This window comes from Bos javanicus, chromosome 7, assembly GCF_032452875.1.
Source record: "Bos javanicus breed banteng chromosome 7, ARS-OSU_banteng_1.0, whole genome shotgun sequence".
Lineage (NCBI taxonomy): Eukaryota > Metazoa > Chordata > Mammalia > Artiodactyla > Bovidae > Bos > Bos javanicus.
Window position 1 is genome coordinate 9,221,188 of NC_083874.1, and position 12,724 is coordinate 9,233,911.

The 12,724-nt window shown below is 39.0% G+C and overlaps 1 pseudogene; it reads right to left on the reverse strand.

The window, feature by feature from the left end:
• Window positions 1-9,544: 9,544 nt before the first annotated feature.
• Window positions 9,545-10,326, reverse strand: LOC133251825 (olfactory receptor-like protein OLF4; annotated as a pseudogene).
• Window positions 10,327-12,724: the final 2,398 nt, after the last annotated feature.

Below are 12,724 nucleotides of genomic sequence, written 5' to 3' on the forward strand. Positions count from 1 at the left end.
CTTCAATCTTTCTGGCATCAGGGTCTTTTCAAATGAGTCAGTTCTTCACATCAGATGACCAAAGTATTGGAGTTTCAGCTTCAGCATCAGTCCTTCCAATGAATATTAAGGGCTGATTTTCTTTAGGATGGACAGGTTGGATCTCTTTGCAGTCCAAGGGACTCTCAAGGGTCTTCTCCTATACTACGGTTCAAAAGCATCAATTCTTTGATGCTCAGCTTTCTTTATAGTCTAACTCTCACATCCATACATGACTGGAAAAACAATAGCTTTGACTAGACAGACCTTTGTTGTCAAAATAATGTCTCTGCTTTTTAATATGCTGTCTAGGTTGATCATAACTTTTCTACCAAGCAGCTAGCATCTTTTAATTTCATGGCAGCAGTCACCATCTGCAGTGATTTTGGAGCCCCCCAAAATAAAGTCTGTCACGGTTTGCATTGTTTCCCCATCTATTTGCCAGGAAGTGACCCTTATGGCAGGAAGTGAAGAGGAACTAAAAAGCCTCTTAATGAAAGTGAAAGTAGAGAGTGAAAAAGTTGGCTTAAAGCTCAACATTCAGAAAACGAAGATCATGGCATCTGGTCCCATCACTTCATGGGAAATAGACGGGGGAACAGTGGAAACAGTGTCAGACTTTATTTTGGGGGGCTCCAAAATCACTGCAGATGGTGACTGCAGCCATGAAATTAAAAGAGGCTTACTCCTTGAAAGGAAAGTTATGACCAACCTAGATAGCATATTCAAAAGCAGAGACATTACTTTGCCAACAAAAGTCCGTCTAGTCAAGGCTATGGTTTTTCCAATGGTCATGTATGGATGTGAGAGTTGGACTGTGAAGAAAGCTGAGCGCCGAAGAATTGATGCTTTTGAACTGTGGTGTTGGAGAAGACTCTTGAGAGTCCCTTGGACTGCAAGGAGATCCAACCAGTCCAATCTGAAGGAGATCAGCCCTGGGATTTCTTTGGAAGGAATGATGCTAAAGCTGAAACTCCAGTACTTTGGCCACCTCATGCGAAGAGTTGACTCATTGGAAAAGACTCTGATGCTGGGAAGGATTGGGGGCAGGAGGAGAAGGGGACAACAGAGGATGAGATGGCTTGATGGCGTCACTGACTCGATGGATGTGAGTCTGAGTGAACTCCGGGAGTTGGTGGTGGACAGGGAAGCCTGGCGTGCTGTGATTCATGGGGTCGCAAAGAGTCGGACACAACCGAGCGACTGAACTGATGTGAACTGATGGGACCAGATGCCATGATTTTAGTTCTCTTAGGCTGAATTTTAAGCCAACTTTTTCACTCTCCTCCTTCACTTTCATCAAGAGGCTCTTCAGTTCTTCTTCACTTTCTGCCATAAAGATGGTCATCTGCATACTGTACTCAGACTTCAACAGTATATGCCACCATCATATGAGCAAGGGATGCACCTGCATAGCTCACTTTGTTTTTCTCAAATGTATGTGAATATTTGTGTACTTATTTACAAATACAGGGGCTTCCCCAGTGACTCAGCAGTAAAGTATCAGCCTGCAATGCAAGAGACACAGTAGTTGCATATTCATTCCCTGGGTGGGGAAGATGGGCAACCCACTCCAGTATTCTTGCCTGGAGAATCCCATGGACAGAGGAGCCTGGTGGGCTACAGTCCATGGGGTCACAGAGAGTCACACATGACTGAAGAGACTGAGCATGCCTGCTTACACATTTAAGAAAATGGGAAGTCATTGAATAAAAATTAATGGCAAAACTACAGAAATACACTACTACATATTATTTAATATGTAGTATGTATTTAATATAGCCAATATTTTGCAATGTAAATGGGGAGTAATCTATAAAAAGAAGCTAATATAATTTGCTAAATCAATTATATTTCAGTTAAAAGCAATAATGGCAGTCAACATAAAGCCAGTTAAATAGGGAGATTTCATACAATTGTATTAAGGAAAACTAAATGGAACATCAAAAACTGATTGAAACATGATATACAATAACAGTAACTGAACAAGAGCAGTATTCATTAATAATTATTTTAGCTAAGACTTTCACTTAACTGATTATAACATATAATGTATCCAGAATTTTTTGGCACATAGCAGTTGCTCCATTATTATTTGTTGAATGAATAGGAATTAGATGATATCAGATATGAACATTTAATACATAGGAAAGTTGCATTTCAATTGAGCTGGGAAAAGCTGAATTTTTGAATAAAAGCTGGAATAAATGACTGTCTTTCTGGAAGGAAATAAGGAACTTTTTTTTTTGTTATAACACAGCTTCAGAAAATCAGGGTAAACTGTCCATTTCAGACGAACATACAACAAATTCATGTAAAATCTGCACTTGGAAAACTAAAACAATTAAAGCTATAAATTCAGAAAGAAAAGAAGAATATAGGGGACTTTTCTGGTGGTCCAGTGGCTGATACTCTTTGTGAACCTATGGACTATAGCCCACCAGGTTCCTCTTGTCCATGGAATTTTTCAGACAAGGATACTGGAGTAGGTTGCCATTCACTTCTCCAGGGGATATTACCAACCCAGGGATCAGACTCAAGTCTCCTATGGCTCTTTCATTGGCAAGTAGGTAGATTCTTTACCACTGAGCCACCTGGGAAGACCTAGCTAACACCAATGCAGCCAAATAAATAAATATATACTTTTTTAAAAAGAATTATACATTAAACTCTATGAAACAGAAAATTTTTGGTCAAAAATAGATCAGTCTTATGGACTCTGTGGGAGAGGGAGAGGGTGGGGATATTTGGGAGAATAGCATTGAAACATGTATAATATCATGTATGAAACGAGTCACCAGTCCAGGTTTGATGCACGGTACTGGATGCTTGGGGCTGGTGCACTGGGGCGACCTAGAGGGAGGGTAGGGGAGGGAGGAGGGAGGAGGGTTTGGGATGGGGAACGCGGGTATACCTGTGGCGGATTCATTTCGATATTTGGCAAAACTAATACAATATTGTAAAGTTTAAAAATAAAGTAAAATTAAAAAAATATTCAGGGAAAACGAATCTAGAAAAATGTACAGATGAACCAGTTTGCAAGGCAGAAACAGAGACAGATATAGAGAGAACAAACATATGGAAACTAAGAGGGGAAAGTGGGATAAGATGAATTGGTAGGTTGAGGCTGACATATATATATATATATATAAACACAAAGAAGAAGAGTATTCTCTAATTTTGCTAGAATAAAAGTGAAGTGTGGTGAACATTGGGGTACACGTGTCTCTTTCCCTTCTGGTTTCCTTAGTGTGTATGCCCAGCAGTGGGATTGCTGGATCATAAGGTAGCATGGAAGCAACCTAGATGTCTATCAGCAGATGAATGGCTAAGAAAGCTGTGGTACATATACACAATGGAGTATTACTCAGCCATTCAAAAGAATACATTTGAGTCAGTTCTAATGAGGTGGATGAAACTGGAGCCTATTATACAGAGTGAAGTAAGCTAGAAAGAAAAACACCAATACAGTATACTAACACATATATATGGAATTATAGAAAGATAGTAACAATAACCCTGTGTACGAGACAGCAAAAGAGACACTGAGTAATAGAACAGTCTTATGGACTCTGTGGGAGAGGGAGAGGGTGGGAAGGGTTTGGAGAATGGCATTGAAGCATGTATAATATCATGTATGAAACGAGTCACCAGTCCAGGTTTGATGCACGGTACTGGATGCTTGGGGCTGGTGCACTGGGACGACCCAGAGGGAGGGTAGGGGAGGGAGGAGGGAGGAGGGTTCGGGATGGGGAACGTGGGTATACCTGTGGCGGATTCATTTCGATATTTGGCAAAACTAACACAATATTGTAAAGTTTAAAAATAAAATTAAATTAAACAAAATAAAATGTAAAAAAATAAATAAAGCCAAACAAACAGTCAAAAAAAAAAAGAAAAAGTGAAGTGTGGTACATTGGGGAAACAACTTGAAAAGAGCTGTAAACATTAAAAACAGATATTCTCTAATTCAGGGTTCCTCAGTCTCTGCACTACTGGATATTCTGAGCCAGGTCATTCTCTGTAGTGGTATGTTTCCTATATATTCTAGGATATTCAGAAGGATCCTTGCCCACCACCTACCTCATTCCAGTGTGATAGTGAAAAATGTCTAGGGGTGTAGTCAATGTCACCTGGGGGAATTAATCATCCTTGGTTGAGAAGCACAATTTTAGGTGAATAATATCAAATATTTGTAAATCTGTGCTATAATAGTAATTTGTTGAAAAATAATATGACAGACCCCCATGTATGTGAGTATCATAGCCATACCATGAAATGTTATACAGACACTAAAATAATGAAGCAGACTTATACTAGTTGATTGGAATAAAGTTCCTAAGGTATTGTTGATTTTAAAAAAGAGAGGAACAAACAGCAGAAAAAAAGACCTCATTAAAACATAAAGAACATTTATGAGGTACACAGGATCATATTCAAACATTTGTGAAAATGTATGTGAATATGTGTAAGTGCATAATTTAGAACAAGAAGATTTAAAGGAAACTAAGAACTTATAGACAATAATGTCAGTAAAAACGAAATTAGATTAAGTACATGTTTTATTTAAAAAAAAAGAGCATGCAACAAAATTGAATGAAAATCTATGGCTAACTTATACAAAGATTAAAAATTATTAATTCAGATATACCAACATGGGTCATTAATTCAACATTAAAATTACCAAAGACTTGAAAATGAAATAATATTATAACCAAAGTGCTTTTAAAATGTGGGGATCGAAGAGTATCTAAATTATAATTTCATCTCATATAGAGACAGATGGATTAAAACATGTTTATCAAATATAATGGTGACATTTAGTCCAAAGGTCAAGATAAATATTTCCCAAATTATGGTGAAAGGTGATGAACTTTTAGAAAAGGATTTAGTCATAAGGCCACAAGGAGCATTAAGGAATAACAGAGATATGAAAACTCACTGGGAATGTATATTAGTATAAAAGATTATTTATTACAGCTAAGGATTTTTGGTTTTGTTTAGAGCAAATATTGACACATGGAGAATATTAAAGTGGCAGCTAAATTAATGTAGTGGCAAGAATACACAGAACTGTACAAAAAAGATCTTCACGACCAAGATAATCACAATGGTGTGATCACTCACCTAGAGCCAGACATCCCGGAATGTGAAGTCAAGTGGGCTTTAGGAAGCATCACTATGAACAAAGCCAGTGGAGGTGATGGAATTCCAGTTGAGCTATTTCAAATCCTGAAAGATGATGCTGTGAAAGTGCTGCACTCAATATGCCAGCAAATTTGGAAAACTCAGCAGTGGCCACAGGACTGGAAAAGTTCAGTTTTCATCCCAATCCCAAAGAAAGGCAATGCCAAAGAATGTTCAAACTACTACACAGTTGCACTCATCTCACACGCTAGTAAAGTAATGGTCAAAATTCTCCAAGGCAGGCTTCAGCAATATGTGAACCATGAACTTCCAGATGTTCAAGCTGGTTTTAGAAAAGGCAGAGGAACCAGAGATCAAATTGCCAACATCTGCTGGATCATGAAAAAAGCAAGAGAGTTCCAGGAAAACATCTATTTATGCTTTATTGACTATACCAAAGCCTTTGACTGTGTGGATCACAATAAACTGTGGAAAATTCTGAAAGAGATGGGAATACCAGACCACTTGACCTGCCTCAAGAAATCTATATGCAGGTCAGGAAGCAACAGTTAGAACTGGACATGGAACGACAGACTGGTTCCAAAAAGGAAAAGGAGTATGTCAAAGCTGTATATTGTCACCCTGCTTATTTAACTTCTATGCAGAGTACATCATGAGAAATGCTGGGCTGGAAGAAGCACAAGTTGGAATCAAGATTGCCGCGAGAAATATCAATAACCTCAGATATGCAGATGACACCACCCTTATGGCCGAAAGTGAAGAGGAACTAAAAAGCCTCTTGATGAAAGTGAAAGAGGAGAGTAAAGCTCAACATTCAGAAAATGAAGATCATGGCATCTGGTCCCATCACTTCATGGGAAATAGATGGGGAAACAGTGGCAACAGTGGCTGACTTTGTTTCTGGGCTTCAAAATCACTGCAGATAGTGAATGGAGCCATGAAATTAAAAGATGCTTACTCCTTGGAAGGAAAGTTAGGACCAATCTACATAGCATATTCAAAAGCAGAGATATTACTTTGCCAACAAAGGTTCATCTAGTCAAGGCTATGTTTTTTCCAGTCATCATGTATGGATGTGAGAGTTGGACTGTGAAGAAAGCTGTGGGCTTAAGAATTGATGCTTTTTAACTATGGTGTTGGAGAAGACTCTTGAGAGTCCCTTGGACTGCAAGGAGATCCAACCAGTCCATTCTAAAGGAGATCAGCCCTGGGATTTCTTTGGAAGCAATGATGCTGAAGCTGAAACTCCAGTATTTTGGCCACCTCATGCGAAGAGTTGACTCATTGGAAAAGACTCTGATGCTGGGAGGGATTGGGGGCAGAAGAAGAAGGGGACGACAGAGGATGAGATGGCTGGATGGCATCACTGACTCGATGGACATGAGTTTGAGTGAACTCCGGGTGTTGGTGATGGATAGGGAGGCCTGGTGTGCTGCAGTTCATGGGGTCGCAAAGAGTTGGACACAACTACGTGACTGAACTGAACTGAACAATAAAACAACAATGGAAGGGATATAATGTATAGTACTGTGACTAACAGTTAATAATACTCTATTGCATATTTGAAAGCTGCTAAGGAACAGTAGATCCCAAAAGCTCTCATCACAAAAAAATTGCAATTGCACTACGCATGCTGACAAATGCTAGTTAGATTTATTGTGGTGGTCATTTAGCAATATGTACAAATATTGATTCATTGTGCTGTACAGCAGCAACAAATACATTTTATATGTCAACTATAACTTAAATTCTTTTTTAAAAACAATGAAGAGAATACTATGAATGATTGATTTGACAAACAAAATTAATAAACCTTTATACAATCCCCACAAATATATCATACATATCTATTGAAACATGAAAAATATCATGTATGAAACGAGATGCCAGTCCAGGTTCGATGCACGATACTGGATGCTTGGGGCTAGAGCACTGGGATGACCCAGAGGGATGGTATGGGGAGGGAGGAGGGAGGAGGGTTCAGGATGGGAAACACATGTATACCTGTGGTGGATTCATTTTGATATTTGGCAAAATGAATACAATTATGTAAAGTTTAAAAATAAAATAAAATTAAAAAAAAAAAAAAGAACTGGGGGACTCCCAGGTGGATCACTGGGTAAAGAATCCACCTACAATGCAGGAGATTAGATTCCAAGGTGGGGAAGATCGCCTGGAGGAAGGAATTGCAACCCACTCCAGTGTTCTTGCCTGGGAAATTTCACAAACAGAGGAGACTGGTGGGTTACAGTGCATGGGGTCGCAAAGAGTCAGACATGACTGAAATGACTGAGTACGCATACATATAAAAGAACTAAATGGCAAACAGTCTGTTTTGTGTAAAGAAACAATTCTTTGTCTCAAAGAACAACAAAAAAGAATAACAGCACACTGGCACTACTATATAAAACAACAGATTTCTATGAGCTTTTTTTTTTGTTTGTTTAAATAAACTCTGAATGGCTAACAAGCACACAAATATATTCAGCCTCACAAAACAGAAAAAGACTCACCAACTTAAGAAACAAACTCACGGTTGCCAGGAGGAAGGGATAGTTAAGAGCTTTGGGAAGGTCATGTACACATTGCTATATTTCAAATCGATAACCACTTAAAACCTATTGTATAGCACATGGAACTCTGCTCAGTGTTCTGTGCAGCCTGGATAGGACGGGGTTTTGAGGGAGAATGGATAAATGTCCATGTGTAGCTGATTCCCTTCACTATTCACCTGAAACTATCACGATATTGTTAACTTGGTATACCCCAATACAAAATGCTTTTGTTGTTAAAAAAATAAATTAAGTTAAAAAGCAATTGCAAAGTGAAACTCATTAGCATACTCTTACCAATGAAATAAAGATTTTTTAATGTAAATGCCCAGAGTTGAGCAAAGACATCTGGGTATGTACATTTCATACTCTGTTCTTGCAGGGAAGTATTTGCAAGCATTCATTGGTCTAGGTCTACCTTCTTCAAGTGGAAATATAGTCTAATATATCCCATATTACAATTAAAAAAGTGGCCTCAATTCTCTGTATAACCTTTCATGAGTAATACCGTATTTTTCTACTCCTGTTGATTATTGATCTCTGGGGATTTATGATGTACTTTTCATAAAAGTATTTTATGTTTCCCGTTTATTCTTTTAATTGAACTCCCACTATTACCATTTAATTGTCAACATAGAAAATTGCATTTTGGAATGCAATGTTCAATTTTATTTCTGACCATTATAAATAAATACATTAAATTATTAGGAAAGCCAACAAAAGACTGTAGTGATTTCTGGTACCTGTGTATGTTAGACTGCCTCACAGGTGACCTCAGGTACATGTTCTTGGCTTCTCTCCTCACTGATCCTCTCCTGTAGTATCTGTGGAGCTCTCAGACTCACCTGCTTGGAAACTTTGAGAGAAGGCTTCTGTGTGGAAGTCCAAATTCTCCCCTAAATAGTTGATGCAGCCCCAAGTTGTGTCTAATTACAAGACAACAAGAAGAGATCAAGTATGGGTTTCTCAGTGAGATTTAGGTCTGCAAAAGCAACAACTACATCCTGTCCAACCAAAGCAGCACAGGCTGAGGGACTGCAGCAGAGGAAATATTGACAGCTTCCTGTGTCGGCTCATTAGGCATGTTTATCCTTTGTTACTCTAAATATGTGATTTCCCTTAAGGACACGGGGCTGGACAGAACGGACTCTTTATTCTGTTGATTCTCTGTTCCTAGGAGACTGCATTATAAGTTAGGTGAATTCGGTTTTTATCACTCCTTCTCCTTTAACTTTCCTGCTTCCAAAGCTCTAAGCCTCCCAGGACCTCATCACATCCCTGAGTTCAAATTCTCTCAAAAGTGTAATATTGAGAATTTGTCTTAACTGAGTCACATGGGTCTTCAAAGCTTTGATTGGTGGCGGGGACATAACCCTTGAAATCTCTAAAAATTTCTACTCACCTCATCAAAGACAAAGTAATTTTGTGTATATTTTAAATATAAAAATTGGACGTTATATTATCTGGATTCATGATAGCTTTCCAAGCCACTAAGACATTTCCCAGTTATATCAGAAGTTATGAGCTATCATTTAGTCCCTCATTATAAAATGCTTGTAATTATAAGAGAGATATTTATATGTTGTTATGCACCATAACAGAACATAACAGGGAAGCCTGGTGTGCTGCAGACCAAGGGGTTGCAAAGTGTGTGTCACAACTTAGACACTGAACAGCAACAAGGGCGGGGCAGGGTTCACTGAGGCATGCCATGGTGTATGCATGTAATAACAGAAACAGCAAAACAGGAGTGAAAGCCAGAGAAACAGATCCAGAATTATCAAAATTAACCCTTCCAGGTAACAGGGTTACAGAAGGAGCAAATTTTAGATGAAGGGGTTCAACATGGGTGTGACCACAGTGTACATCACGGAGGCTATTGTGCTTGAATGTGAGCTATAGGTAGCAGCAGAGCTAAGGTACAATCCTAGGCTTGTACAATAAGACAAGGAGACAACAGAGAGCTGAGATGCACAGGTGGAAAATCCTTTATACTGCCCCTGAGCAGGAAACTATTTTAGAGTAAGTGTAAAGGATCCCAGCAAAAGGACCACTACCCAGTAGGAAAGTTGCAAGACAGATCATCATGTTATTAAGAAAAGTATCAGAACTGGCAAGTTGTATCACCTGATAGAGTTCACAGAAAAAGTGGGGAATTTCCAAATCTGGACAGAAGGACAATTGCAACACCATTAATCTGTGTAACAAGGAATACATGGCAGTCACTACCCAGGGTACCAGACACAGTAGTCCACAGAGCTGAGGGTACCAGACACAGTAGTCCACAGAGCCGAGGGCTCATGATGACTGTGTAGTGCAGGGGGTGGCAGATGGCCACAAACCAGTCACAGGCCATCACAGTCATCAGGAAGTCATCTAATGTTGCAAAAAGTATGTAAAACTACATCTGGGCGATGCAGCCTTCATAGGTTATGGCTTTTCTCTCAGTCTGAATATTCATCAGCATCTTTGGGATCGTGATAGAGGTGAGACAGATGTCTACAAAAGACATGTTGGAGACGAAGAAGTATATGGTGATGTGGAATTGAGGGTCTGAGCATAGGGCCAGGATGACGACCAGGTTTCCAAACACAGTTATCAGGTACATGGAGAGGAAAATCCCAAATACGAGGGGCTGCAGTTCTGGTGCCTCTGAGAATCTGAGAAGAAGAAATTTAAAATTTTGTGTGTTGTTCCCTGGTTCCATGTGCTGGAGTTGACTACCAGGAGAAAGGAAAATAACATAATTACTTTTCACACATATGGGAATAAGTCACATATCTGAACTACTACAGTATCTATTGTGACATCAAGAAACTGATTTTACTATTTTATGTATAGATAAGTTCTCTTTGAGAGTATGTGTACTAAACCACTTCAGTTGTGTCTGACTTTGTGTGAAGACCCCATGCAATGCAGCCTATGAGGTTCCTCTGTCCATGGTATTCTCCAGGCAAAAATACTGGAGTGGGTTGCCATGCCCTCCTGCAGGGGATCTTCCTGACCCAGGGATCAAACCCCAGTCTCTTAAGTCTCCTGCAGGTTCTTTACCACCAGCATCACCTGCTATACCCCCAATTTATCTGTAACTAGGGATTTTTGTCCCATTCTCAGCACATTTACAAAAAGGTCATATATTCTACACAGCTTTAATGCAAAATTCTTTCATGCATTTGAGAAATACATATTGAGTGCCAACATGATCCAAGCAATAAGTAGAGATGATGAAAAACAAATATCCCACAACTCAAGGATGTTGAGAGATAATGAGCAAATAAAGTATTATATAATATGTTAGGTGAAGACAGATGCTATGAAAAAACAAAACCAGTTATGAAGGAGAGAGTTGTAGGAGGTGTTATTTTGTACTGAGTGTTCAGGTAAGGTAAGCAAACAAGAAGATATTTGAGCATTAGACTTCAAAAAAAAAAAAAAAAAAAAAGAGGGAAGAATCTAGTACTGTATCAGGAGAAGGGAGTGCCTGCAGAGGGAACAGCCACTGCAAAGGATTAGAGGAAGATGCTGGTTCCACATGTTCAAACCCAAAAAGGAAGCCAGTGGGTCAGAGAATAAGAAAGAGGGGGAATGATTAGAGATGGTGTCAGGCATGCTGAGGAGCAAGGTGGCCTCCCTGCTACAGCTGAACCTTCAGTCCACAGAGATTCCCTCCTTACATATTCTCTATTTTCTTGCAAAAATATCATGTGAATTAAAGTAGATGACATCCTTAGTAGTATACCATCTTTGACTGAATTCTTGCCTCTGTATTATAAGTCCCCTTATTGTATAAGCCCAAGTGCCTCTGCTTGAAGAATTGTTCTCAATCCACAAGGTGTGAATTAACAAGAACTAACAAGAACTCCTGGGCTGTGTAACTCCATGCATTACTTACCTACAATCAGCATCCTTAGGCCATGAGTTCTGACATCTCAAGCTGGTCAAATCAGATTATCTTTCCTGTATAGAATGTATAAATGGTACCTAGAAATTCCAGTTCATGAACTTCTAATGGACCAATAAATTTGGGGTTCCTTTTCTACATGGCCACTTTTTTCTCTATATTTGAAAAATATTAAGAGTATGAGAAAGAGAGAGGAGAAAAAAAAATAGAGAGGAAAGTTAAATGGACCAATGAATATTAAGGGAGAAAATTTCCAATAGCCCAAATGTATCCTGAGACAATACAGTGAAGAAAAGCTTCCTTGGTTTGGCAACCTTCCAAATCCAGTGACATCTCCTTGATGCCCGGGAAAATAATAAAGCAAAAATTTTCTTTTCCAAGGACAGAAATGGTTATATCTTTATGATGTGAAAGAACTTGCAGATTGAATATCCTAAAAGAAAAATAAGCAAAAGGAATAAAGTAACAATTCAAAGCAGGAAACACAAAACACAACAAAAGTTGGAAATGTTTTATATGAAGCAGCAGAAGATTTCTGTTTTCCTTGAGGTTCATCCTTATTTGTCTACTCCTACTGGTAAATATGGGCTTCCCTAATGGCTCAGCAGGTAAAGAATCTGCTTGCAATGTAGGAGACACAGGAGATGCAGGTTCAATCTCTGAGTCAGGAACATCCCCTGGAGGAGGAAATAGGAACCCACTCCAATATTCTGGCCTGAAACGTCCATTGGACAGAGGAGCCTGGTGGACTGTAGTCCAAAGGGTTGCAAAGAGCTGAACATGACTGAATGACTAAGCATGTACATGCACATTAATAAGTACAATTCATAGACTTACTGCCTAATTTTACTGAAAACATTTTATGTCTATCATTTTTTTTTCTAATTTAACTTCCATTAACACCATTTAATTGTCAGCATCAACACTTGCATTTCCGAGTGCAATGTTCAGTTTATTTTTTAGACAATAAATAAATAAACACTAAGATAAGGAAAGCCAGCAAACAACCACAGTGACCTCTGGGCTATGCTACGGCGGTCTTTAGGTGACCTCAGGTACAGGTTCCTGGCTTACGTCCTCTTTCACCCTCTCCTAAACTGTCTGT